General features: G+C 42.7%; 2 protein-coding genes across 5 annotated transcripts in view; one reads left to right on the forward strand and one right to left on the reverse strand.

Annotated features, from left to right (window-relative positions):
• The window catches only part of INSYN2A (inhibitory synaptic factor 2A), a 49,732-nt gene extending 46,431 nt beyond the window's left edge, over nt 1-3,301 (reverse strand). The window contains exon 1 of the mRNA XM_074831526.1: nt 3,138-3,301. The gene's annotated coding sequence lies outside the window, so the exon portion shown is untranslated. The remainder of the gene's footprint in view (nt 1-3,137) is intronic.
• The window catches only part of DOCK1 (dedicator of cytokinesis 1), a 312,269-nt gene that overhangs the window by 149,921 nt on the left and 138,726 nt on the right, over nt 1-23,622 (forward strand). The window lies entirely within an intron of this gene.

Here is a 23,622-nt window from a genome sequence, read left to right on the forward strand (position 1 = left end):
ATTTCCTAAGCAGAATAAAATCAAGTGCTGATCTTCAGGTGGCTAAATACGGGACTCCCCCTTACTTTGCCACTCTGAGACTTTTTTTTTTTCTCCTTAAAATATGCTCGTGATCTCATTTCCTTAAAGCCTATTTAATTTGTAAACTGATTAATAATATAAGGGAGTATTGTGCTATAAAACAGATTTGTTGCTTAGATGTTTTTTAGTATCTTACACAAATTTTCAGCAGTTCTTTATAAACAGTGGCTGTCAAAGCAGAATATAAGACCTTTTTAATAGTTAGCTTAAACGTGAATTTTTTATGTTCTCAAATATTCTAGATTTACTGTAATTTCCTCAAGTATGCATGAATTATGTCACTACACATCCTCAGTTCTCCCTGTCTGAGATGACTATGGTTGGGTAGGGGACTGCCTTGAGATGTAACAGCTCCGTAGCTTTGTGAAGGTATCCTTACATTTTAGCACAGATTTTTTGGCAAGCTGATAGGTTTCCCTGGCTTTCACTACCACATCGGTCACTGCAAAGGACTGGTATAGCTAAGTTTGCTTTTAAATTCTCCAGAACAGCATAAACAAACCAGCAGTGTTAATATCTCGTTGTCATTTGTACAATCTGTTGTTGAGTTTGGATTTCCAAGTAACGGAACGGTGGGTTGTGGTGACCAATAGTGTTCGGTCCCCGGTAGTGCATGTCAGGAAGACGACGCACGCTCTGTCAGTCGGCACTTGGGCAGGCTCTTGGGCTTCTTAGCCATATTTTCCTTCTGTATATTAACCTCCAATGAACTTAGCTACTCTTTTTTTCTTTTTTTTTTTTTCTTCCCTCCAGTTTAATTATATATGCTGTACATCTCATGCAAAAATGCTTCTGTCAGTGAAATAGTTAACTGGGGAAAAAAAAATGCAGCGATGATCTTAGAAGCTACTTGTTTGTGAGCTTAATTAGCAGAAGGGCGCATTGAATGTTAAGTGCTGTCCCTCTTGATAAGTAACTAATACTTTCTTTTGTGGTGCTGTTACCCAGCTGGTTTTTTAAGTGTCAATCTGGGGGAAAGGCACTGATTTCATTCAAGATTAGAATTATTTTGAGCTTCTTGTTAAAAATACACATCGTTAATAATTATGGAGTCCTAAAGAACACATATTTTTCATCAAGGACATCATGACGTCCTTAGCAAACATAAAAAAAAAAAAAAGCTTATTTAGTATCAGCCTTCCCCAGTGAGCTCATTCTGTGAAGGCAGTACGCTTTAAATGCAACAGCACCTTAAACTCTGAGGCAGTAATTTTATTTTACAACTGCTCAGTATGAGTATTTGGATTAGCAATATACATTATGTATTTCCATTGAAATCAATGACTAAATGCCATTATTGTATAGAATAATATATACCCCCAGATGATAAATTAGCAATATCTGAGCACTGAGATATTTTCAGCTGAGCTGCTCATATGCATTTATAAAGCTAGGAAAAAAATCCAGCTTTTAACTTAGAACTGTTGTTTGTACTTGAAGAGAACAGTATTATTGTAGTAAAGAAAGGCAGGCAGGAGCAGACTGGTAGAGCACCAAGAGGCTTCACACCAAAAGTAAGGAAATACGTTACTCTCCATGCTTGTCGTATTTTTACTATAGGTATGTTTGCTTCAAATTTTACATTAAATTATTCTAAGTACATGGCTAGGACAGTTACATGTCATGTGATTTATTTTTTTTTTTCTTTTTAACTAGTAGTTTTTCATCTAGCAGCTAGATTTTAACCTTGATACATGCAGCATTCCTGACGACACTGTAAATATGAACAGTAATCACGATGAAACGCTTAAGCGGAGGGAATAAATCCCAGTTTGTTAGACATGACCTGTTACTGTTTTGTCTTTTGTTACCGCTTTCCAGCATTCGGCAGAAAAATAATGATTCTCGGAAGCTGGAAAAACAGGTCTTCCCAAACTTCCCGACCATAGAGCCTAATGAGTTAAATTTTCTACTGTGATGTTAGTGAGGGATTTTAGCTGCTTAGACATACAAGGTCAAATGCAACTGCTCCCTTACCTATTCTGAGTCGTGGCAGCCAGGGGGGCACACAGCTCCTGTGGGACAGAGCCCTCGGGAGATGGTGACATAAGCAGAGCACATCTTCTTTGCTTTCAGCATGACAAGATGTCCCTCTTTTGCTAGGGCTGGCCGCCCCCCCACCTCCCACAAACAGAGCCCAGCTAACTGCAGTCCTGCATCCCCCTCGCTGCTGTAACTCTGGGGTAAACACGGCATTAAGTGGGGACGTTGAGGTCACAGGAGAGGGTTTTTACTAGCAGTAGGAAGGCAAGATGGAAAGGCAGAGCGGGAAGCTTTGGATGCCGTGCAAGATGCAAGGTCCAGGACTGTGACTTTGGTGCTGGATCCTTGCTACCTGCTGTCCCATTCGCCTACTGCATTTTCACGGCATCTCCAATTTAAACGTGTTTGATGATGGTGAGAGGGGACTGGGAGAGCAGAGCGGTGTATTAAATCGGGAGAACCACTGATAACATTGATAATAACGGTTCCCAGCACAGCAGCAGCTTCAGCCCCTGGTGAGGATTTTTGGTTTTTAATGAAGTGCTATGCTGCAAGTTACCGGATGAACATGTCCGATGTTCCTCCACGGCCGCGGCGCACGGACACCTCATTAGGGCTGCGTTTGGACTTCCCAGCGCTGAAGTTAATAAGCAGCGGTACTTCCCAGCAATCAATCAGCAGAAAAACTAAAGCACTTTGTGCATCTTCCACAAATCCTCCAGCTACACCTCTCCCCTACCAGGTAGCCTGAGAAAGAAACGCTGGCATCTTTCTAGAAGAAAGTAGCGGGTTTGGAGGTGTACAGTGATATTCTCTCCTTTATCTGTCATGAAAGTTATTGAATGCAATAGCTGTTCCCAGGCAGGCAGATACACCATTGCATAACGCTCCCGCTGGCGCCCAGCGCGATGCTTTATGCTCATCCCTACGAAGTTTTCCTCAGGAAAAAACAGGGAACGGGGTATTTTTAGGTCTTGCTCGCTCAAGGAGAGGGGGGCGAGGCAGCCCCTCGGCCGCGGGGCGGGGGAGAGCCGCGGGCAGGCTGAGGGCTCTGAGGGCAGCGGCGGGCTTACCTTAACGCTTCCTCAGGCAGAAGTGGCGGTCTGGGCGCTCCCCTCGCGCTGCATCTCCCTCCCTCCCTCCGCCGGGGCGAGCTGGCCGTCAGGAGATCCGCGCCGGTCGCGCATCTGCCGCCCGCCGGAGCCGCGCTGTGCGCCCCGGAGCCGCCACACCGCCGCTTCTCCTCCCGCCGCCGCCGGGCGCTCAGCTGCGGCCGCCCGAGCGCTCGCTAGAGGCAGCCGCCGCCGCACGCTCCCCCGCTGCCCTCATCGGCTGCGGCGCCCGGCTCGGGAGGGGAGGCGGGGGAGGCGGCTGCGGGGGGGGGTGGGTGTCCTCTCGGCCCGGTCCCCGCGGCGGAGCAGTGTGTGAGGGGTGGGGGGAACTTGTTGAGCGGGACCGGCGGGTGGCCCCGAGCCGGGCGGGAGCGGGCTGAGGCGGCGGGGCGGGCGGGGGGGAGGAGCCGGGGGCCGGGCCGCGCGGGGCGGGGGGGGGGGCGGCTGAGGGGCGCAGCGCGGGAAGCGTGAGGGGAGGGCGGCCGGGCCGGCCGGTGCGCGCAGAGGGAGGGGGGAAACGGGGCATCGGCGATGAGGCTGCCTTACTGAAAACCCGCCCAATTCGGCAAGGATAGATTTATTTGAAAGCGATCCATGTTGCTGAGCACCCCGGTTTTCCAGTTGCGCGACTTAAACCAGAAACACTGGAGCAGATGCAGAGTGGGTGATGCTGGTGCGTTTGGGATTCCACCGAAGTGCCTGTTTAAAGCTACATAGCTGCCTTTTACGTGGTGGAAGAAGTGTTTAACGTACAGAATGAGTAGATGCTCCCGTTTGCTTTTAAACATTGAATAAAGTGGACGCGAGTTAAAAGTGGTTTGACAAAGCAGCCAGGGTTGACAAACACCGTCATGTTCTTCAAACTTAAATCCTATATTTCCTCCTCTTCTCTCAAAACCACTTCACTGTTTCATGGAGCTCTTTCAGAGATGTTTTTCAGAAAAAAAAAAAAAAGTTAGAAATTAAATGAGTCGTGTATTTGATCAGACCCGTCTGACAGACAGAAGATGTCATGAGAGGCATGAGAATTCCTGAGTTGAGAAACAGTATCCCTGTCCCTTTCTGAGGATTTCAGTAGCATTCTTGTTTAATCAGTGCTTTTTACCACAGCACGGAACTCGCTCAGCCCGGTTGCGGACCATGTAGTTTGTCTGTAGCGGCACTATCTTCACCATCGGTAGCATCGATAAGGATTATTGATTTCTGGATTTACTGAAGGGACCCCTGATTTGAAGCGGCAGATCAGACCGGCTGGACGAGCCCTTGCACGAAATGCCCGCCGCTGCCTGGGCTGAATGTGCACCGCAGCGGGGAGAGACACCCGAGCTAAACGCTGAACAAGTTGATACGTCGACGTAGCACGATGCAGCAGAAATACTGGCTCAAGTCCTGGACATCTTTTTAGAGTTAATTAGCTGGAGCAGACCACTGCACCAACGAATGCATGCTGCTGCGGCGGCGGCCGGAGCACCTTATTTGTGCCAGCTTTGCTGTCTTTGCACGGGGCTCTGCTGATAGAGCCTGATAGCGGGTAGGAAAGTCCTTACGGACCCAGCTGTCATGTAAACATCAGTGTAGAAGCGTGGAGATGAACTTACAGAAATCCTCGCCTCTTAAATTGCAGTTTAGCTGTGCAGGACTGGATCAGAGGAGTGTTCAACAAATCAGACAGTCAGCAGAGGGCAGCTAAGTTGCTCTCCCTGTCTGCTACCTGTCCAGGTACTCTGCTTGCCCTCTTCCCTTTTTGCAGGCTTACTGCTGGTCCCTAGGAGAGGGTGCCCAGGGGGATGCTTTCACTCTGCCACCCCGGGGACAGGGGCTGCGTGCTCCCCGCAGCGCCCCAAGGAGTGAGCTGATGGCACGTTTCGGTTGCAGTTGATGATCTCTCTGGGTCTATTACAAGAGAATTTTTTTTTTCCAAAGAAATAGGTGGGAAGAACTTAAGTATCAGCTTGCTTGTCGATACAACAACAAACACCACGCTGCTTTTTCTTTTGCTCCTGTTCTTTCCAGCAGTGCTGACTTGCTGTATTCCAGGACGTCTGTGGTTTTCTCTGTACCAAAATAAATTTGTTCTTGGCCGCAGCCTGTACACAGACATGGGTAAAATTACATGGTATGGTGACCACGTTTTACATACATATGCTACTTCAGCAGAAGCACGCAGATCAGTGGTAGTAGATGCTGTTACTTTTTCACAGGGCTGAAGATGTGAGCTGTGCAGACTACATCCCAGGACCGTGGTTGTTAGAAGAAAATACTATTGCTAGATGACCTTAGTGACTTGAAAGGAAAAACCCTCTGACAGAAGAAGCAGTTAAAACAACATCATTACCTTCTCTATAATTACATTTAGAGGCTGTTATCCCAGGGCTGATTATTCTTGCACAGCATTATGCATATGTCCCATTTATAAAGCTAGGCAACTGTACAGCATTTTCCTGTCAATTTTTAGAGAATTAGAAAGGACTTTTCCGTTGCAGACCAGATTGCTGCTTGTCCTTCACACACATGTAACTGCTGACACCGTTGGTGTACATAGGGATATTTTAAATCATGGTTTGTGAAAATAACATGTTTCCTGATTATCATGTTTCATGTTACTGTAAAAGCATATAGAAGTAAACACACGGGGAAAATGGAAACACTTCATCATCCCATTTGCCAATTTTTCATCCTTTAAAAAAAAATCGCTGAGTGCAACTATTGCATAATGAGAAGTAGTGTCAAAACCATGCTTGAGAAAGGAGAGAGAGGTCTGACTTCAACCTGGAAGGATGCAAAGAGAAAAATGACAATTCGTTATTCTTTTTTTAGATTACAAACTTATTTCTCTCTATGGAGGGTCCTACCTTCCCAACTGCCTTTTTCTCCAGGTGTTTGTCAAGGACAGAGCACTGCTCAGGGCTGCGGGGGTTCATTCCTCTAACACAGGCAGGTGTGAGGATGGAAGTTCTGCCTTGGACTTCTGAAGTGAGTGGTAAAATCATCAGGTTATATATGAGAGCAGGGAGATGTATTTTTTTAGCGGTGTTCTCTGGGGAGAAGTATGGTAGGGGGTCCTTCTTCCACACTGCTAATTTCATACTAAATTTACGTATTTATAAATGTTAATCTTCTTACACAGCCTGGTATTACAGACTTCAGGTTTTGCTTGATTTTTTTTTTTTTTTTTCCTTACATTCAGCTTCTGGGAGAGCGTGAGCAGACAGGGCATGGCTGAAGGACTGAGATGCCGGTACTGCGCTGGCGTGGGAGCGTCAGCCCGTGCCCTCCTGGCTGGCAGCCCAGGGCATGTCATTACAGCTGCGGGGGTTTTGGCTGGAGGACTGCTCCCAGGGAACGCTGTGCTGGGGGGAGAGGTGTGCGTTGAGCAGGTGTTTTGTATGATTATGCTCCGCTAGAACGTGCGGGTCCTACAGAGTAATGTTAAAATGTAATTTTTCTGGAACAGCCTATGAAGTACTTGTCAGTCTATGAGGAAACAAGCTCAAATCCAGCTCAGGGGAAAGCGTGTTGCAGCCAGAGCTTGCGTTACCTGCCAGGTGTTTTAGCGAGCGCCAGCGTGGGAAAGATGATAACCAACACCCAAGTCATTTGCAAAATCAGCATGAAAGCGCCTATACACTTACCTAGTTTTAAGTGTGTACTGTATGCTGAGGTGCAGGTTCAGGAATGAGTTCAGGGCCCTCTCAGGAGGGAAAAGCCAAGGAAAGCACTGGGTGAGTGATGGGCTGGCGATGGCAACTGCCTTGAGCTGAGCCTAGCCGAAGGGTGAGGGTCACTGCGCCGAGCTGCTGATGTGAGCTCCCTCTCAGGAGGGTGTTACCACTCGGTACCTTCCCTGCAGGGCCTGCTATTGGATCTAGATTAAATAACTTTTATTAGGAGGGGTAATTTAAGTGCTGACACTAAATACCTGAGCTAGGTTACTAGGGATATACGTAATTGTTTAGGACTAGCCTAATTTGTCACAAAACTTTACCACCCTCCTTTTTAAGTGAAGGAAGAGTGGAGTTTACTTGATTTGAAACATGGAGGCGTGGATGATGTTGTGCCTTTTCTCTCTGCAGTCATTTGGGACCAATGCTATCATTCTATCTTGGCTACAAGAAAATATTTTTACGTCGCTGAATCTTCATTCACGTTAATTAGGTCTTTATTTTCACTCCTTTATATGATAGCTGCCTGGCTTTCCACGCTAAATCTGTTATTTATTTACTTGAACCTGCTATTGGAAGAAAAATGGAGGAATGTTAAATATGTTCCTGTCTTCCAGCTGAGGTGAATGCAAACTTGGCTTGAATTTCAAACAGGTCCTCATGCAATCAAATCCTTAGAGGTGCTCCTTGCTTTGAGGAAGGGTATAATCTACTTGGCTGTGATGACAAAGAAATAAGGTTTCTTGAAGTCATGTTAGGCAGAAATTTGAGAGATTTAATTTAGTGTCTTGCTCCATGATAAGTTTTTCCACGGGCTTGGACAATTCATTTGAGACTATGCTTATGTCTGTTCTTTATCTGTAAAGTGCGAGTAATTGCACATCTGTTAACTTGGAGGAACATTTTGAAGATAAAGTGGGTTTAAGATTATGTGTATAATACCCATAATACCTGCGTGCAGCTAAAATATTAAATAGCTGATTAAGTGAACTGCTATTTATTATATTTCTGCTTCAAGAAGGAAAATGCTGAGTAACCTCATTAGCTATGATAGTTATTTCTGTACTTCATTGGGATAAGTATGAGCAGGATTTAGACCTCTCTCTCTTAAGTTCCCTTTGTACAGGTTATTGGAAGAAAAATATGACAGCAGGTCTTACAAGCTAAAGCTGAGATTTTGAGTTCCAGTTGAATGCTGTCTCATTAGGAATCCCAATTGCTGTAGATGTTGGTTTATCATTCATACCAAGAAAGAAGTCCTAATTTTATTGGGATAGGAGGGTTTTTTTACATATTTTCACTGTGTTTATAGTTCAGAAAAGTTCATTTTTCATATACAAATGTTTTTGGGAAGGGAACTAAACCGATGATTGGAAAATGCTTGTTTCTTATTCTGTGGATGGGGATTATGAAAACTAGTCCCTTGTGGTGTGTACGAGCGGTGGAATCACTTGCCTAATAAAGATGTTCTCAATAGATGCAGAATTCTGCACTGGTTAAATTATCATGCAGCCTGTACAGTTAGGAAATAAATGAGGGTCTGGGAGACCATGATGTATGATACCCTAAATGGCTGCATTTTGTTCATATTTGAAAGGCAGTTTAGCTTGTCGTCATTACTGATGATTTGTGCTTTTATAGCCCTTCTTTTTGCATTTCAGAAATCCTTTGTGCCCATCTGAATAATAAATCACCGTGTTTGATTTGCTCAGTAAGAGCAAATGTGAAATTACATTCTTATTAAGATGTCTTGAGAAACTCTAAGTGTGGGTGAAATTCTTTAAAGGAAAATTATGCCAACTTTGTTACTATTTTGTTTTGTCTTGTTTATTTTATTAGCTTTCCAAATCCCAGGGATATATCTCCAACTTCTTTATGGCTGAGGGAGAAATACTGCCCTGTTTAAAAATAAAAAATCTGATCATACTTTTGCCTTCAAACAAACGGTTTCAGATTTAAGCACCTAATGAAATCTGGAACGAGCATGAATTCCATCTTAGAATTCAAGTTATGGACAAAAGAAAGGCAAATGTAACAAATAATGGGGATACTTTTCACCTGCTTCGTATTTGCACTTTGGTGGAATAATATATTATTTATACAACATTGATTTCATTAGGAGGAGGATTTGATGCAACTTTTCTGTCAAACTGGAGAACTGTTAAATGTTAGAAGGTGATGTAAACTCTGACATCCTCAGTAAGGTTTTCTTGATTGAAATATTGAACTATTTAAAATTTGAATATAGCATAATAACACAGGTTTTTATGTGCTTTTACATGTTGCCTTAAAGTTTGAAGGCCAGACAGCAGTCTGATGCTAATGCATAATACCTAACAGAAAAAAAGCAAGCTAAAATAAAATGTGTGAAACAAGTGAAAAATGAAAATAATACCAAATTATGTAAGAGAGAGAAAAGTGAACACTGCAAATAGAAGTAGATTGAATGCACCGTTTCTGTCAGTGCTCTGAGTCTAAAACAAAATTAAGTATTTTGGCCATAATGTTCAGAAATGAACACTTTGGTGTAGTTTCCAAAATACATATGCAGGCACCAAAATAAAATTGCCCTCATTAGTTTTGATACCTGGCAAAGGAATGGTGGCAGTGAATAAAAATGGATATAAAGAGGCAGGTTGCAACGTCACGAGTATCCCAAAGCTTTAACCATATGCTCGCAATTAAAAGCTCCTACTCCCTTGTTTAACGAGGGGCATGTTGGAAAGGTCTAGTGGTAAGAATGTGATGGCCACCACAAATTTTAAAAAGTGTTATACAGATTTAAAAAAGAGAATTTCACAGCCCGTTCACTGCTCTGGGAGGGCAAAACTTCTGTATGGTCTTGGTCAATATGGCCTTTCTCGAACAGTTCCTTACTGCATAATGAGTAACTAAATAGCAGGGTCTGATTTGGGATTTCTTTAAACATATTTTTGTATCCACCATATATTTCTTGAAAACAATAAATGTTCATGTCATAATGGGGCTTGCAAACTAGCATAGTAGCATGCTTCCGTGGTCCAACATTTCTTAAAAAAATCAAACCAAAACAGTAACATTATTTAAAATGAAAAAACGGATAGAAGCTGTTAGAAACCTCACTTTTTAATACAGTATCTGATAGTAGCAGATCGCATTAGAAGACTGGAAAGAACTGAGGCCGAGCAAAATATTCATATCTGTATTGTTGCTAATACTAATGTCAGATATTTGTATAGGAAAATAATATGTTAAGCTTTGAGTAGTGCCAGTGCTCCAGCTAATTTTTTATTTATTTTTAAAAATAAAGTAACCTAGGAATTTGAGTATTTGCAAATAAGGGTATGTTAAATTTATGATTGACTGTACAGAGACTTAATTCTTTTATGTATTAAAATGTATGTGACTAAGTTTTACCTTTAGAAAGGAATATAAGAGGTTACTTTTTAAAGCCTGAAAATCTTAAGAGCACAAAATATTTAAATATGTTGTGTTATGCAGCAGCCTGATGATAAGTATGGGAAGCCTGATAATGACATTAAATGGGTTTATGATTGACAGCGGAGGCTAAGTGAAGTCCTTCTTAATCCTAGGTCTGCGGCTCTCCAAAATACAATGCGATAAAAATGTCTCTGTCCTTTATAAAACATGGTTTCTGGGATACTGTATTAAAAGTAGCACCGCATTTTGATTTTCTTCAATTTTTAAACAAGTTCAGCATTTTAAATATTAATACTTTAAAACTTCCTCAAGCAGTTGAGGAGCATAATTAGCACACGCTTTAAACCAGAGGAGTGTCAGTCAGTATTGTGGTAAAGCCCAGTAACTAAAGTCGCTCTTGGGGACGAGGGCGCATGTGCTGGGGTGGGTGCAGGCGGGAGGGGCCCAGCACCCGCAGTGACGGGAGGTGGGTGCAGGCCTGGCCGTCAGCCAGGGCTTGTAGGCAGAGGCCGCTAACGGGCTCAGCAGAGTTTTACGTTGGGTTTAGTGCTTTGGGCTGCTCTGAGCGGGGCTGCTCTGCAGGCGAAGGCCATGCTGGGGGATGGAGACTGGCAGTAGATGTGCAGTGTTCGTGGTCATGGAAGGTGGGCTTTGGGAAGAGATGGTGAGGTGATTGAGTAACTTTTCCTGGAAGTTCTGTGTGCTTATAACTCAGAAATCTCTGAAAACCCAGAAGTATATTTATATTTTTTACTAATACAGTGGTGCCTCCTCAATTTACTTCTAAGAATTCAAAGTAGTACCCTAATATTTGAGTGTTTCCAGATCCTTCCCTTCCCTGCGGCTCTGCCGCTGCTTCTGCCCAAGCCTTGATGGGGAACTTTGTTGGCTGGGGAGCTGGAGTGATTGCTTCTTGTCTCCAAATGTTACTCATTCAAAACCATCTTGTCACAGAGTTTGTGCAGTCCCTTGCTGGACCTGCTTTTGCTGCCCGCCTCTGCAACCTGTAGCCACAACTTCCATCACCTACTGTGTTTAAAACATAGATGCCTAAATTAAAAATACCGTCTCATATTTACTTGAAATTCATCTCCTATTAGCTTCAGCAGCTGTCTCCTGGTTCTAATACTGAGAAATTTGTGAGAAACAGCTGTGCACTCATTTCAACCACCACCTCTGTGAAACTGGAAACCTCAAGTCATGTAAATCCCTCCTCTGTCTTCTTGGAGGGTTCTGGGACTTTGTAGGCCCTCAGGAGAGAACTTCTCCATCCCTTTGTCACAGAATCACAGACTGGTTTGGGTTGGAAGGGATCGTGAAGCCCATCCGGTCCCAATCCCCTGCCACGGGCAGGGACACCTTCCACTAGCCCAGGTTGCCCAAAGCCCCGTCCAACCTGGCCTTGAACCCTTCCAGGGAGGGGGCAGCCACAGCTTCTCTGGGGAACCTGTGCCAGTGTCTCACTGCCCTCACAGTAAGGAATTCCTTCCTTAGATCTGATCTGAATCTACCCTCTTACAGCTGAAAACCATTCCCCCTCGTCCTGTCACTACAGACCCTGGTCAAAGTCTCTCTCCATCTTTCTTATAAGCCCCCATTAATTGTTGAAAGTCTGCAAGAAGGTCTCCCCAGAGCCTTCTCTTCTCCAGGCTGTCATTTTGGTTGCCCTTCCCTGTACCTTCTCCAATCTGTTATGTCTCCCTGAGCTATGAAGGCTGTATTTATTTATTGAATTCAGTTTTACTTCTCTGTGAGGTGATATAAATCAAAGATTTCATTGAAGGATAGTAGTAAGCATCACGGGAACTTTATTTGTGAGCTAAGTTTTTACTCAGGATGATGAGCTGGGATGACGAGCTAATGAGGTTTGGTTTGATGTATAATTTTGTTATTTTGCATCAATTACCAGATGACAGATAGGCTCTGCAGCAATTGATTATCTAAATAAGGGCCTTGATATCCTGTGGGAAAGCTTCTGGGGACTTATGGTGATACTAAACGGACAGAGAGCGACTCCTGTAAGGTGACACATCATGTCGCTGACGTTTTTGGTGACCGGCACGAGGGATACTGGTTCTTAAGAGGAGGGGAAAAAAAGGGCGAGTTAGTCCTATGTGCTTGGAGAGTTTCGTGGAGGAAAGGGGAACTGCCTTGCTGTGAACTGGGTGTGCGGGTGGCGTGGCCTCCGTGAGAGAGCTGCAGCATCCCCCATCCCGTCGAGGGTTTGGGTTTCTCTTGGGGCAGCTTTTCTGTTTTCACAGATCTCTGCGGTTTTTGCAGGTGTTTCTGTCCTTTTCTCTATCAAAATTAGTGAAGGATTGTACCCCTTGCTCTTGTCACTATATTCCATTGGAGATCATTTAGAAGAGAATTTATAATGTGGGTTTTTTCATAGCATTTTAATTAAACAAAGTTGAACTTGAAAATACCTTGTTTGGTTTTGGGTTTGTGTTTTTTTATGAAAGCTTTTTAATTTTAGGTGTTGCTAGCAAAAACTAAAAGGTGAAGATTCCTGGCTAGAAAAAACCCAGTAACTGGACAAAGCAGAGTGGTCGTACGTGTTAATTTTTCCAATTAATAAGGAAAAAAAAAAAAGTCTTAATAATTCACAGGGATGCAATGAATATTTTCCTTTTATTTATGCATATTTATCACTTGGCTTGAATTGTAAACATATTAATTCCTGCCTAACAGTTAATGACTTTGGGTAATGTTTATACTCTCTTTATGCAGAAATTGTCCATATACCTCAGAGTTACTTATAAGAATAGACTTAATCAAATCTACTTCCTTAGCCCCCAAAGACATTTTGTCTTACTCCAAGTAGTTTTTCTAAAGTATTTTTAAAGCACTCTTTTTTTTTTTTTTCCTTCTTAAATCCTTAAATTTACTTCCTCAACAGATAATGAGTATTTTCAGCAATACCAGCAGAAGGTACTTATTGTTTTCAAGACTTATTTTTGCCAAATGTCAAGAGTGGGTTGAGTGTTGAAGGCTCTGCCACAACTCAGGGTTGGTTTATTTTTCTGCTGTGGTTTAAAATGTTATGCCCCAAAAGGAAGGAGTTTTGGTGGTATTAAATCCATGGACATTGTGTCAGGAAAAATACTTTCAAAATAATGATACTATTGCATTCAAGTAGGAATGAAACATTGCACTCGTGTTTTGAGGCAGGCGCTGGGATTAATTGGGATATTTGAGATCTCTCAAGTATTTTCCCTTCTCCTATTTTTCATATTTTTAGTATATCTAAGTAGTATTGTAACATATAGAACTATAGTGCCATATTTGTATTCTACGATAATTTAATGATAGGGTAGTTCTATTATTTTTAAGTACTGGAAAAGACAATGGGTGGCAAACATGGTCATATTCGTATCAGGAATAAATGGGTTATGTTGATATACCAGATTGTTTTTAGTGGAACATAAAACCCAAGAACTTTTCTTAGGAGAATAACAGAATTACCCTAGCTTCCTATAATGATTCATGGTTAATTTAGGTAAACCATGGGATTCAAACAGGGGAGTGAAAATCTTGCAGCACTGCCCCCGTGCAGCCCTCCTCCCACTCCCGCAGCTTTAGTGACCATCTGTGTTTTCAGGATTGTTCCTTGCAAAGGAATAAGTTGATCTGCTTCAAAAATATTATTGATATCCAAACACTAACACGGTTCAAGCTTTCCAAAATAATCCAGGGTTTAGTAGGACTGAAGTGGGCGTGTTTGTGATTTGGGAATGGAGGGTTTTCAATAGATAAGCCTTTTTTTTACACGTACACACTTGAGTGGGATAATTTTGTTGATACTGCTTGCAATTTACTTTTTGAGAATTATTTTTAAAAGATCTGAAGAAAAAATGAGCTTGCACTTTTCTGAACTAGTGAAGGCCATGCAGTATTTTGCACAGATCTGAGCATGCAAAGGCAGGAAAAGTATAATTGGTGTCTAACTCCTTCTCTGCATCCCTTGAGATTTCTGTGGCAATGTGGAGGGACTTTTTAGCATTCAGTGTAGAGAAAAATGTTCCAAACGAAAGCTAATTTTTGTCTTTGAATGGACTTGGGGACCGGACAGCTGTATACGTGTGCATGAGTTGAATGCATCTTCAGACTCTTAATACGTTTTCCATCTCAGTAGTGAAACTCTTCCACTGAGAATCTCTTACTCTTTGCTTCCAGTGGTGCTCTCCCTGGTGTCATTTTGCTAGCTTTCATAAGGACATAGTCCTCAAACCTTCCTCTTCAACATTTACACGTCCAGTGCTTTTATCCACAAATTTTGTGTGTGTGGTTTTTTGTTTTTTTTTTTTTTTCTCTCACTGTTTGAACGTCTGAGCTGTCTCAGCCTTGATCCAAGTGCATCAGTTTCAACTTCCAGGTTTTCTTTTATGGGCTTAAAGGCAAAAATACTGGTGATATTTATATGAAGTACACAGAGCTGGGTCCACTGGGATTGGGGAGTGTGCAAAGCAGCAAAGAAGGGAAGAGAAGCAGACCCACAGTTTTCAGTAACATCTCATGAATATATAAGAGGAGTGGAACCGGACTCAAACACAAGTCTAAAAATTGGAAGCTGCAGCCCATCTTTGGCCTAGTTACCATCTCCTTTGTTCCGAGCAGAAGTGAGCGGGGTGCTGAGATGGTGCAGGTTGCTCCGATGTTCCCGGCTTTACTGAGCTGTGACAGCTTGCAGTCTGTGATATGAAAAAACTACACGTTTTTTTTTTTTTTTTCTGCCCTCGGCTTTGTTGCTGTATTATAGCTATATGAAGAAGCGTTATGCGCATAAATGCGTGGATTATCATGAAAATTTTAATTAAATGACTGAATAATAACTAAAGATGGCAAGGGAGGCAGTGTTGCTAAATTAAATTCATTCCATATAGCTTTTGCTCTAGCCTGTGCACTGGTTTTAGTTTACTTATTCTTGCTTAATATTTCTTACATATTTTGAATATATATCAAAGCAGCTGCTTTCCTTCAGTCGTGCTGGTTTGAACGTTCTTCGCCTTGACAGAGACATTCTAGGCCTCCACGACTGGGGTGGGAGATCCTGGGTGAGTCCAGGCAAGGAGCTGAACGTCAGAAAACATAAAAGAGGTTCAGCTTAGTCGGGTTGTTACTGCTCAGCTGGCAGTCGGGGAGGAAAAAAGGAGGAATGTGCACCCCGGGCTGCTCGTGTGCGCTCGCCCGGAGCGGTGTAGGGGGGACGCAGCCTGTAAGGGCTGAGCTGGGTGGAGAAACCAGCCCCTTCCCCCAGTCCCTGCGCCTGCTCCTCTGCCACCACCGCAGCAAGAGGGGTGGATTTGTACTTCCAAATGTTTTAAGTCACTGATTTTAATCTTGTTTTGGGTTTAATTTTAATTGCTTTTTCAAAGGGAGATTAATTCTCCTTTAGGTGTGGATATGTAATTAAAAAAGATCTCTTGACTTAAGTTGCTTTTGTTAACCACATGCATAGGCTGTACGTATGTGAAAGCAATTACATAGTAGAATATACATCTAATCCTATTCTTCATGTTTAAGTGTTATTGTGTTAGAAAATGATAAATGACTTCTTATTTGTGAGGGGATTTACTTTCTTCCCTTATGATTTCTGCCAAGACGATGTTGGAAGGAAAATGAAATTCAATTATAAATCAAAATTTATTTCAGTGGTGGAAAACTAGCACTTAAAAATGCTTTGTTATTTCTTGAATATATTGAGTGTTGGATATCATAAGGAAAATTACCAAAACATGTTTTGCACTTTAATCATAGTGAGTTATTCAATACAGAAGGTATTCCCCTAAAATGCTTTTGGTGGTTTTTGGTAGGCCTGCAAGCATAGAGAAACCTGAATTAGCTTCATCTGGAACCAGTAGAGCTTTATCAGCAAATATTCCCTCCTGGCCCTGTGCTTATTGCTGCCATGCCAGGCTAACTAGCAGGGGGGGAGCAGTATGCAGGCACTGGGGTGCTGCCTGCAGGTCTCAGGGTACCTGGCTGTTACCAGATGGTCACTGGATGCAGAGGAGCTCTGTCCTTCAGGAGCTGGGAAACAGTCCCACATCTTGGCTTTTCCATGGAATGGAAAAGGGAAAGGAGATGTCCTGGGTTTAAAACGTTTAAAACTTCCAAGTATATGTTATGATCTGAAATAAATAGAGTAAACTTCATTTAAAAATAAAAAGAAAAAAAATCTGTGTGCTTGCAGAAGAAACTCCTGTCTTCATAACCTGGTTTAATTACTTTGAAAAAATGTACATGCAGGTGCTGGCCAGTTGCTCGCTTCAGTTCTGGGGTTTGGCTTCCTTAAAATAGGGTTTTCAAATTTTAATTACTCCAACCGATTAGTTCTTTCAGTCATCATGCTTTTCATGTAGTCTGAATACTTTTTAAAGAAATGGATTTCAATTTAATGCTTTTTGGATTCAGCCTTTTTATTCACATGAGATAGCGCTGCTCCCATCTACTGTTTATTCTTACCCTGAGAACTGTCAGGAAGGGTTGAAAGCAGAAATCGCCTCCCGCTGTCCTCTCTGTCCATAGCTCAGTAAGTGCTCTTGTCTTCACAACGTCTGCTGCCTTATTTTTCCATGCTGCATCCTGCTCCTTAAACGGAGTGTGACTCCTTGGGCCTCACGGCAAGGCAGAGGTGTCCCTGCACCTACCCAAAAACTGAGCAGGTCTGAGAGAGGATTGTGTAGCACGGGCTCTGTGGTGTTCCTACCAGGTGTTTCCTGTTTCCTTTTGTGCTGTTGAATGTTGTGATCGACCCCAAATCAGAAAAAAAAAAAAAAAGCTGAGTTTCTCCTCAACCTAGCTGATAGTCTCCTTTTGTTCTGCTGGTGGTGGATTTCTGCTGAGTTTAGGTGCACTGATTTCTGCCTTGGGAAAAGGATGAAGAGCTATCAGTAGCATCCTGTTGGAGCATATTATGTAGAACCTTTTGGTCATAGTTCCAAATAGTAACAAAAAAGAGTTTTAATTAATTTAGTTTTCCACAACAGAAAAGCTCAGCTCTTTTTGCTTAGATTGCGTATTACAGATTGATTTCATATTCTTTTCATGAAGTATCTTTGAGCTTTGAAGCTCTTCTTGATACTGTACATTGTTTAGCAATAGGTTGTCTGACAGAATCCCCCAAAGTATTCTGAGTTACTGTGAGTTTAATAAGAAATAAAATTCAAATTTAATAATGTTACAGGGAAGAATTGTGTTATTCTCTGAGACACAACCCACAGATTATCACTTTCAGGTTCCGCAGATGAGTCCTCCTCTGTTTCCTTGAACTAAATGCAAAGTGCTAAATAGATCTGTGTTCCTTGATAGTGTACCCTCATGAAATAGATATGACTACTTCTCAAAATATCCATAGATAGCCTCCCACGCTGCCAGTTAAAAAATATTTAAATCTGAACTTCTTGCTTTTTGTTGTCTAAAGGAAACACTACTGAGTTTTTCCTCTGCTCCTGGCAAACCTTGTGCACTTTTTACAAAATCTAACAACCTGAAGAACTTAAGGACAAAGTAAGATTGCCTGTGCTAGAAGGAACCTATGTATACATCAGACATAGAGAAAACTTTCTTGTGGACAATTCCTGTAGGATAATGGCGGCAATGTTCCCGTCTGTCCCCGCGGCAGAGGTGGATGTCTGCTCACAGCTCTGCGATGGTCTCGCGTGGGACCCCGTGCAAATTGCATCTGCTCACTGTGCTGCTGATTTTGTAGCTCTGTAATGGAAATAATGGGCTTTCTCATTCCTCGGGTGAATCGTATGCAAACTTTTGAATGAAAGTTGCAACATGTGCATCAGCAGGAGCTGTGCTCCTCCGGGCCCCGTCCTTGCATCTGTCCTGGAGGAGTGCGGGTGTGATTTGGGAGCCAAGTTCCAAGGGAAGAGGCGGGTAAGGTGAGGATATTCCTGGAGGCAGAGAAGAACAATTTCACTTCTGTGAAATCCTGTTTGCTACTACTAGGTATTAACCTTTTCAGCTCCTCTTATCTGTCAGTATTGATACAGAAAGTCTAACTTAAAATGTAACCTGTTTGGGAATTGTATTTCTCTTATTTACCATATTGGTACATGGATTTGTATAGATACTATTAACTTTGCTACTATACTGTGAAATACCACAGAAAATTGAACTTAAGCTTAGAAAAATCATAATAAAGGACCAGACTGTTATCAGCAGTGCTATCTTTCTCTATTTAATCAGTTTTCCTGCTCTTTGGGGAGGAGGGAATGAGAATGTTGCCTATAATGGAGTTTTCATTTTGATAACATGCAAATGTGAAAAGAACTCTTTATTTTTAACACTGACTTCCTTGCAGTAATTCCTGTCTGCAAGGACTGTGTAACCTTCTACAGCAGTGAGAGCTGAGAAGCACAGCACAAGATCAGGGACTGCCTTCCCCATAAACCTCTTTCCATATCCACTCTCTGTTCCATCCCAAAAACTTCTGAACAGAAGAGCCGCAGCGGTATGGTGTGATGATTTATGTGGTTACGAACCAAAGGCAGAAATTACTTGAAAAATGCAAAACCATCCCCGAAGAGACCTCTTCTTGCACGTTGCTTTTTTAATCCAAGGATATCTAAACTGAATGTTTCTATCAATGAAATTTAGATTGCATGTATTTGTGATCTTTCTTTCAAGCTTGTTGAGCCCCTTAATAAACCAATTGCTAAATGTTTTATGTCACAGAATCAAAGAATCATCCAGGTTGGAAAAGACCTTGAAGATCCTCCAGTCCAACCATGAACCTCACACTGACCGTTCCCAACTCCACCAGATCCCTCAGCGCTGGGTCAACCCGACTCTTCAACCCCTCCAGGGATGGGGACTCCCCCCCTGCCCTGGGCAGCCCATTCCAACGCCCAACAACCCCTTCTGCAAAGAAATACTTCCTAAGAGCCAGTCTGACCCTGCCCTGGTGCAGCTTGAGGCCATTCCCTCTTGTCCTGGCGCTGGTTCCTTGGTTCAAGAGACTCATCCCCCCTCTCTGCACCCTCCTTTCAGGGAGTTGTAGAGGGCGATGAGGTCTCCCCTCAGCCTCCTCTTCTCCAGGCTAAACCCCCCCAGTTCCCTCAGCTGCTCCCCATCAGACCTGTGCACCAGCTCTGTTGCCCTTCTCTGGACACGCTCGAGTCATTCAATGGCCTTTCATTGTCTCTCTAGCTGGTGCCGATGCAGCAGCGTGGGCCACGTGATTAAAACCAGACCTCTCTGGTCGGTGAGGATGCTGCAAGGAGAAGACACTCTCCTGCACTGGTTATACGTGTGTCTGCGTCTCGGCCGTGTTATCCTCTCGCTTCAGTTTTATTTAATCTCTTTGGTGACTTCTGTTTGCTCCAGAGAAAGTTCAGCTTTTGTTCCTTGTCATTTATCTGACACTGAGTGCTAGAACAGATAGGTCTTTCATTTTGTGAGTGCTTCAGAGGATGATAATAATAATTATGGTTAAATTAGCTTCCTAACAATAATGTGAAGAAAGTAAAACATAATTTTGTGTTGGGAAATCTGTAATAAACAAGATGAAAGGCTTTCCCTGGGGCGAGGAAGGCAGTTAGTCTGAGGTTCATATTAGCGTCAGGAACTTTGTTATTCCCATGTTAAGTCTGTACCAAGATGACTGCACTGTCTCTTCGTGCCGCATGTGAGCGTGCACCCACTTGTGTGGGCTGTTGGGTCGTGTATCTGTCGCTCCTCCTCGATGCTGGGGACAGGGAGAGATGGAGGCCTCACTGAGGTGTTTTGGTATGAGTAATTCCCCAAATGCTGAAAACAGTTGAGGATTTTAGAAAAGATGAATGTGCATGTTTATGAATACGTCTGTTCACTTAGTGTAACTCCAAGCCCCAAATCAGTAGCAGATAATGGTGCTGGGACTGAAATTGGAGAGCAGAGATTTCCAGTGTGTGTGTGAACTTTGGAGATAGGTTATCTCCAGTCAGGTTTCATTACATGGAAGAAAATTCCAGTGTACAAGAGAGATCGATACAAGTAAACAAGATCTTTCCGCAGAGAGATGCCGTTAAATGACAGGGTGGGTTGAGTTGTCAAGGAAGAGGGTCAGAGCAATGTTGATCACTGACACAGAGGATGAGCGCGGGAGCTAAGAGGAGCCCACGGGAAGGAAAGTCCCGTGGGAAGGGGCACCCAGAGGTACTCACCGCCACTCTCTGAGCCCCCCAAAAGGGCTGGTATGTGCGGTAAGGAGGCCAAGCAGTGCGTGCTGGAGTGGGATTAAAAACTCTCCGGCCGTGCAGTGGGGTAGGACGGCTGCTCATCACTTATGATGGGATCATCAGCTGCATTAAGTAATCCAGGTGAGCAGCTGGAGCAGTAACAGCAAAACTGGCAAAACATTAAACACATTTGGGGACAGTGGGTAAATCTGAAACTAAGCGGTACCAGTCCAAATTCCTCTGTCTCTTTAGATGGTGTGAAAAAGTTGGTGTACATCTCGCTGCTGTGAGTTTGAAGTGTTGAAGCTTTACTCAAAGGTTGCTCCTCTGCATCAGGCTCTGTGGAAACCATTCCTCAAATAGGGACTGATGCGGGGCACACCGGCTCTTGTTTGTTCTGCGCCTCCTTCCTTGTCCTTCCCGATGTGTCCTGATATCACACGAGTTGTATGAAAGTCTTTCAGTGCCAACCAGTGATAATTACAGTAAAAGTAAGTCATTCTAGATCCCAGAATGGTTCTAGTTCCATATTCAGTACTGCATGTGTGCAAAATTGTTTAAAAACATATTTGGTGTAGCTTTTCCTTATTCTTTTAAATTTTTTTTACTGTTTGAGTACTGGCCATACCCATAAATACTGTTCCTTTCTGTATTTTATTACTTGTGTTTATAATTTTATTATTAGCATTAATAGAAGTGTAAACCAAGATACCTGAAACAGATTTATTGAGGGTAGTTCTCTTAGATTTTCAGGGAAATAATTTTTAGTGTAGCAGCGGGAGAAAAAAGGTGCAGGGGAAAAGTAATTGCATTTAGAAAACCAAAAATAAATGGACTGACCTTCAGAAATCTTAAGTACGGTGATTTCCATTGAAGAGCATCCTGTTTAATACTGAGACTGTATAGAGCTTTTTAAAGTGAAGCATTTTTGGTTAAAATGGACTTCTTTGAAAAAGAGCCTTAGAAAAAATGATAAATGGTGTTGTTAAAATGTCTCATTAATTTTTTGCTTGCCTTTTGCGAAAGTTAGTGCAAAGCGCTTTCAAACTAGGGAACACTTTGTGTGTATTCTCATTGTGCATATCATCGAGTTTCTAGTAAATAAGCCTTTACAAAATGAGTTTCAGCTGAGCTATTGTGATCTTGGGTTCTGGTTTTGATCTGTGTGAAGATCCTTTTTGCGGTTCTTTCCAGAGAGGTTTCCCTGTATTCAGAGTTTTTTTTTTCTCTGTTGTTTAGGAATATAGGATTTTCCTTCAAATGAAACAATAACCAGGGTTTTGCTTGTTCAGAGCTCATTCTGAAGCAGTAGATCAGAGCCTGTGGCAGTGTTACAGCACAGAAAGTTGTCAAAGGAGAGCTGGTTGGGTATTTTTACCTTGCTGGGGCTCACCAAGACTGGGAAGGAGGGGAGCCTGCAGGTCCGTCCCGGCAGAGTAACGGAGAGCTGCCTCCAAAACAGGAGAAGGTGGCTGTAGGTTTGGTGGTCTTCTAGCAGTTGATAATTGAAAGAAGTTTGGAAACCTTTGGACAAAGGCTTCTTGCTAAGAACCAGCCTTAGTAAATAAAATACTTTCCCAAATAGATGTATAATTATAGTACTTCAGTATGGCTTTTTTTCTCTGTAGTCCTCCAACTAGTCTTTTCAGTAAAACATGAATTAGGAAACTGAAAAACATACCTTTGTTGCATTTGTTTTGCATGCACAAAGCGATTTTGTTAATTGCAGGCACTTTTGTCTACTTAAAATATAGCTCAGGAAATTTTTGCTTACTGGTTTGCCACATAGGAGTCATGGTAAGCAGTTCCTGCAGGGCTCAGCATGGAACCAACCTCTCTCAAATGTTCTCTTTTATATAAAATGCCTAATTTGTGTTGCTTGTAAGAGCTTATGGATGCAGCAGTTCACACCAAGGGGGTTGGAAACTGCAGACAGGTTGGGGACTGCTCTGGCGTGCGAAGGGGTGAGTACGTGGGGCAGCGACAGAGGGGTTGGCAGATCCTGGTCTCCTGAAGGTGCAGGAGAGGTCCCCAAGATGGGGAAAATTGGCAGCTTGTGTCTTCTGTCAGCAAAAGGATGGTTCTGCCCTGCCTTCGGGGAGCGTTGGGGGGATCTAACAGCAGCTTCCCAGGCTGTCGAGGTGCCAGGGCCAGATTCTTCATTGCAGTTGACCTTCATCCTTGGAGGTTTCAAGACCCAACGGGTTGAAGCCCTGAGCCAGGTGGGGGGAGAAGCCTCCAGAGGTTCCTCAGATAGCCTATAGCATTATCCCTGTGACTTGCTTCGCACACCCAAATGCTATTCTTCCATGCCCCACCTCTGAAAATGGAAAATTTCCTTATACCTCATGCTCTTTTCTGGCAAATTAGCTCTTTTCCCATTATTTTGTATTTTGGAGCCAGTGTGCTCAGCTGGTCAACATTGAAGTCCTGTAAAAGATTTCCTTTTAAAACAAGTTTTCTATTGATTGGTAGAGATTGAACTGTCAGAGATCAAATCTGGACCTATAAAATACGTTTTGAGGTAAAACAAGATATGCAAGACTAATTAAGGTAATGTTCAACCTACAAACTTCCGTATCAGTCTTCTGCATCCTGAATGGACCCACACTGGATCAGGTGGACCTACGTGAGGTTTTTGCTGCCTAGGCAAGCACTGAGCTGCTTAAATCAGATTGGGTAAAGAGGATGGCATGTCTTGTCCAGGAGCTCTGACAGCCGAGTTTGTCAGCTGAAGATACCTTCGTGAATCTTGATTTTCAGAAAGATGCCTTTGCAATAATGTTGGTGGCACCAAAAAAATACCCCAAACATTTATCGCTCCCATTATTGCAAATGTTAACTTCTGTTTCCAAAGGAAATAGACTCACATGTTTTATTCTTTCCATTTACTTGTGTTCAGGAAGGCAGGATTTGGCCTAAGGAAATCAAAAGTAGCATATATTCAGTAAGAAAAAAGTGATAAATGTTAACATTTTGCACTTGTTTACATTCTGCTGCTGTACCTGTGAAATAACTTCCTCTCTAAATGTGCTGCTGAATTTACTGTCAGATTTTCTATTACTGGAAATGAAATGTTTAGTTTAATACTATGAGAAATATATGTATGAATTTATATGCATATATATATGTAACTTTAGGGCTGGTTGCTTTGCTTTGTTTTTCTTCTTGTCCTCACTTGTATGACGG

This window comes from Strix aluco, chromosome 7 (assembly GCF_031877795.1).
Source record: "Strix aluco isolate bStrAlu1 chromosome 7, bStrAlu1.hap1, whole genome shotgun sequence".
In the NCBI taxonomy this organism is placed as follows: domain Eukaryota; kingdom Metazoa; phylum Chordata; class Aves; order Strigiformes; family Strigidae; genus Strix; species Strix aluco.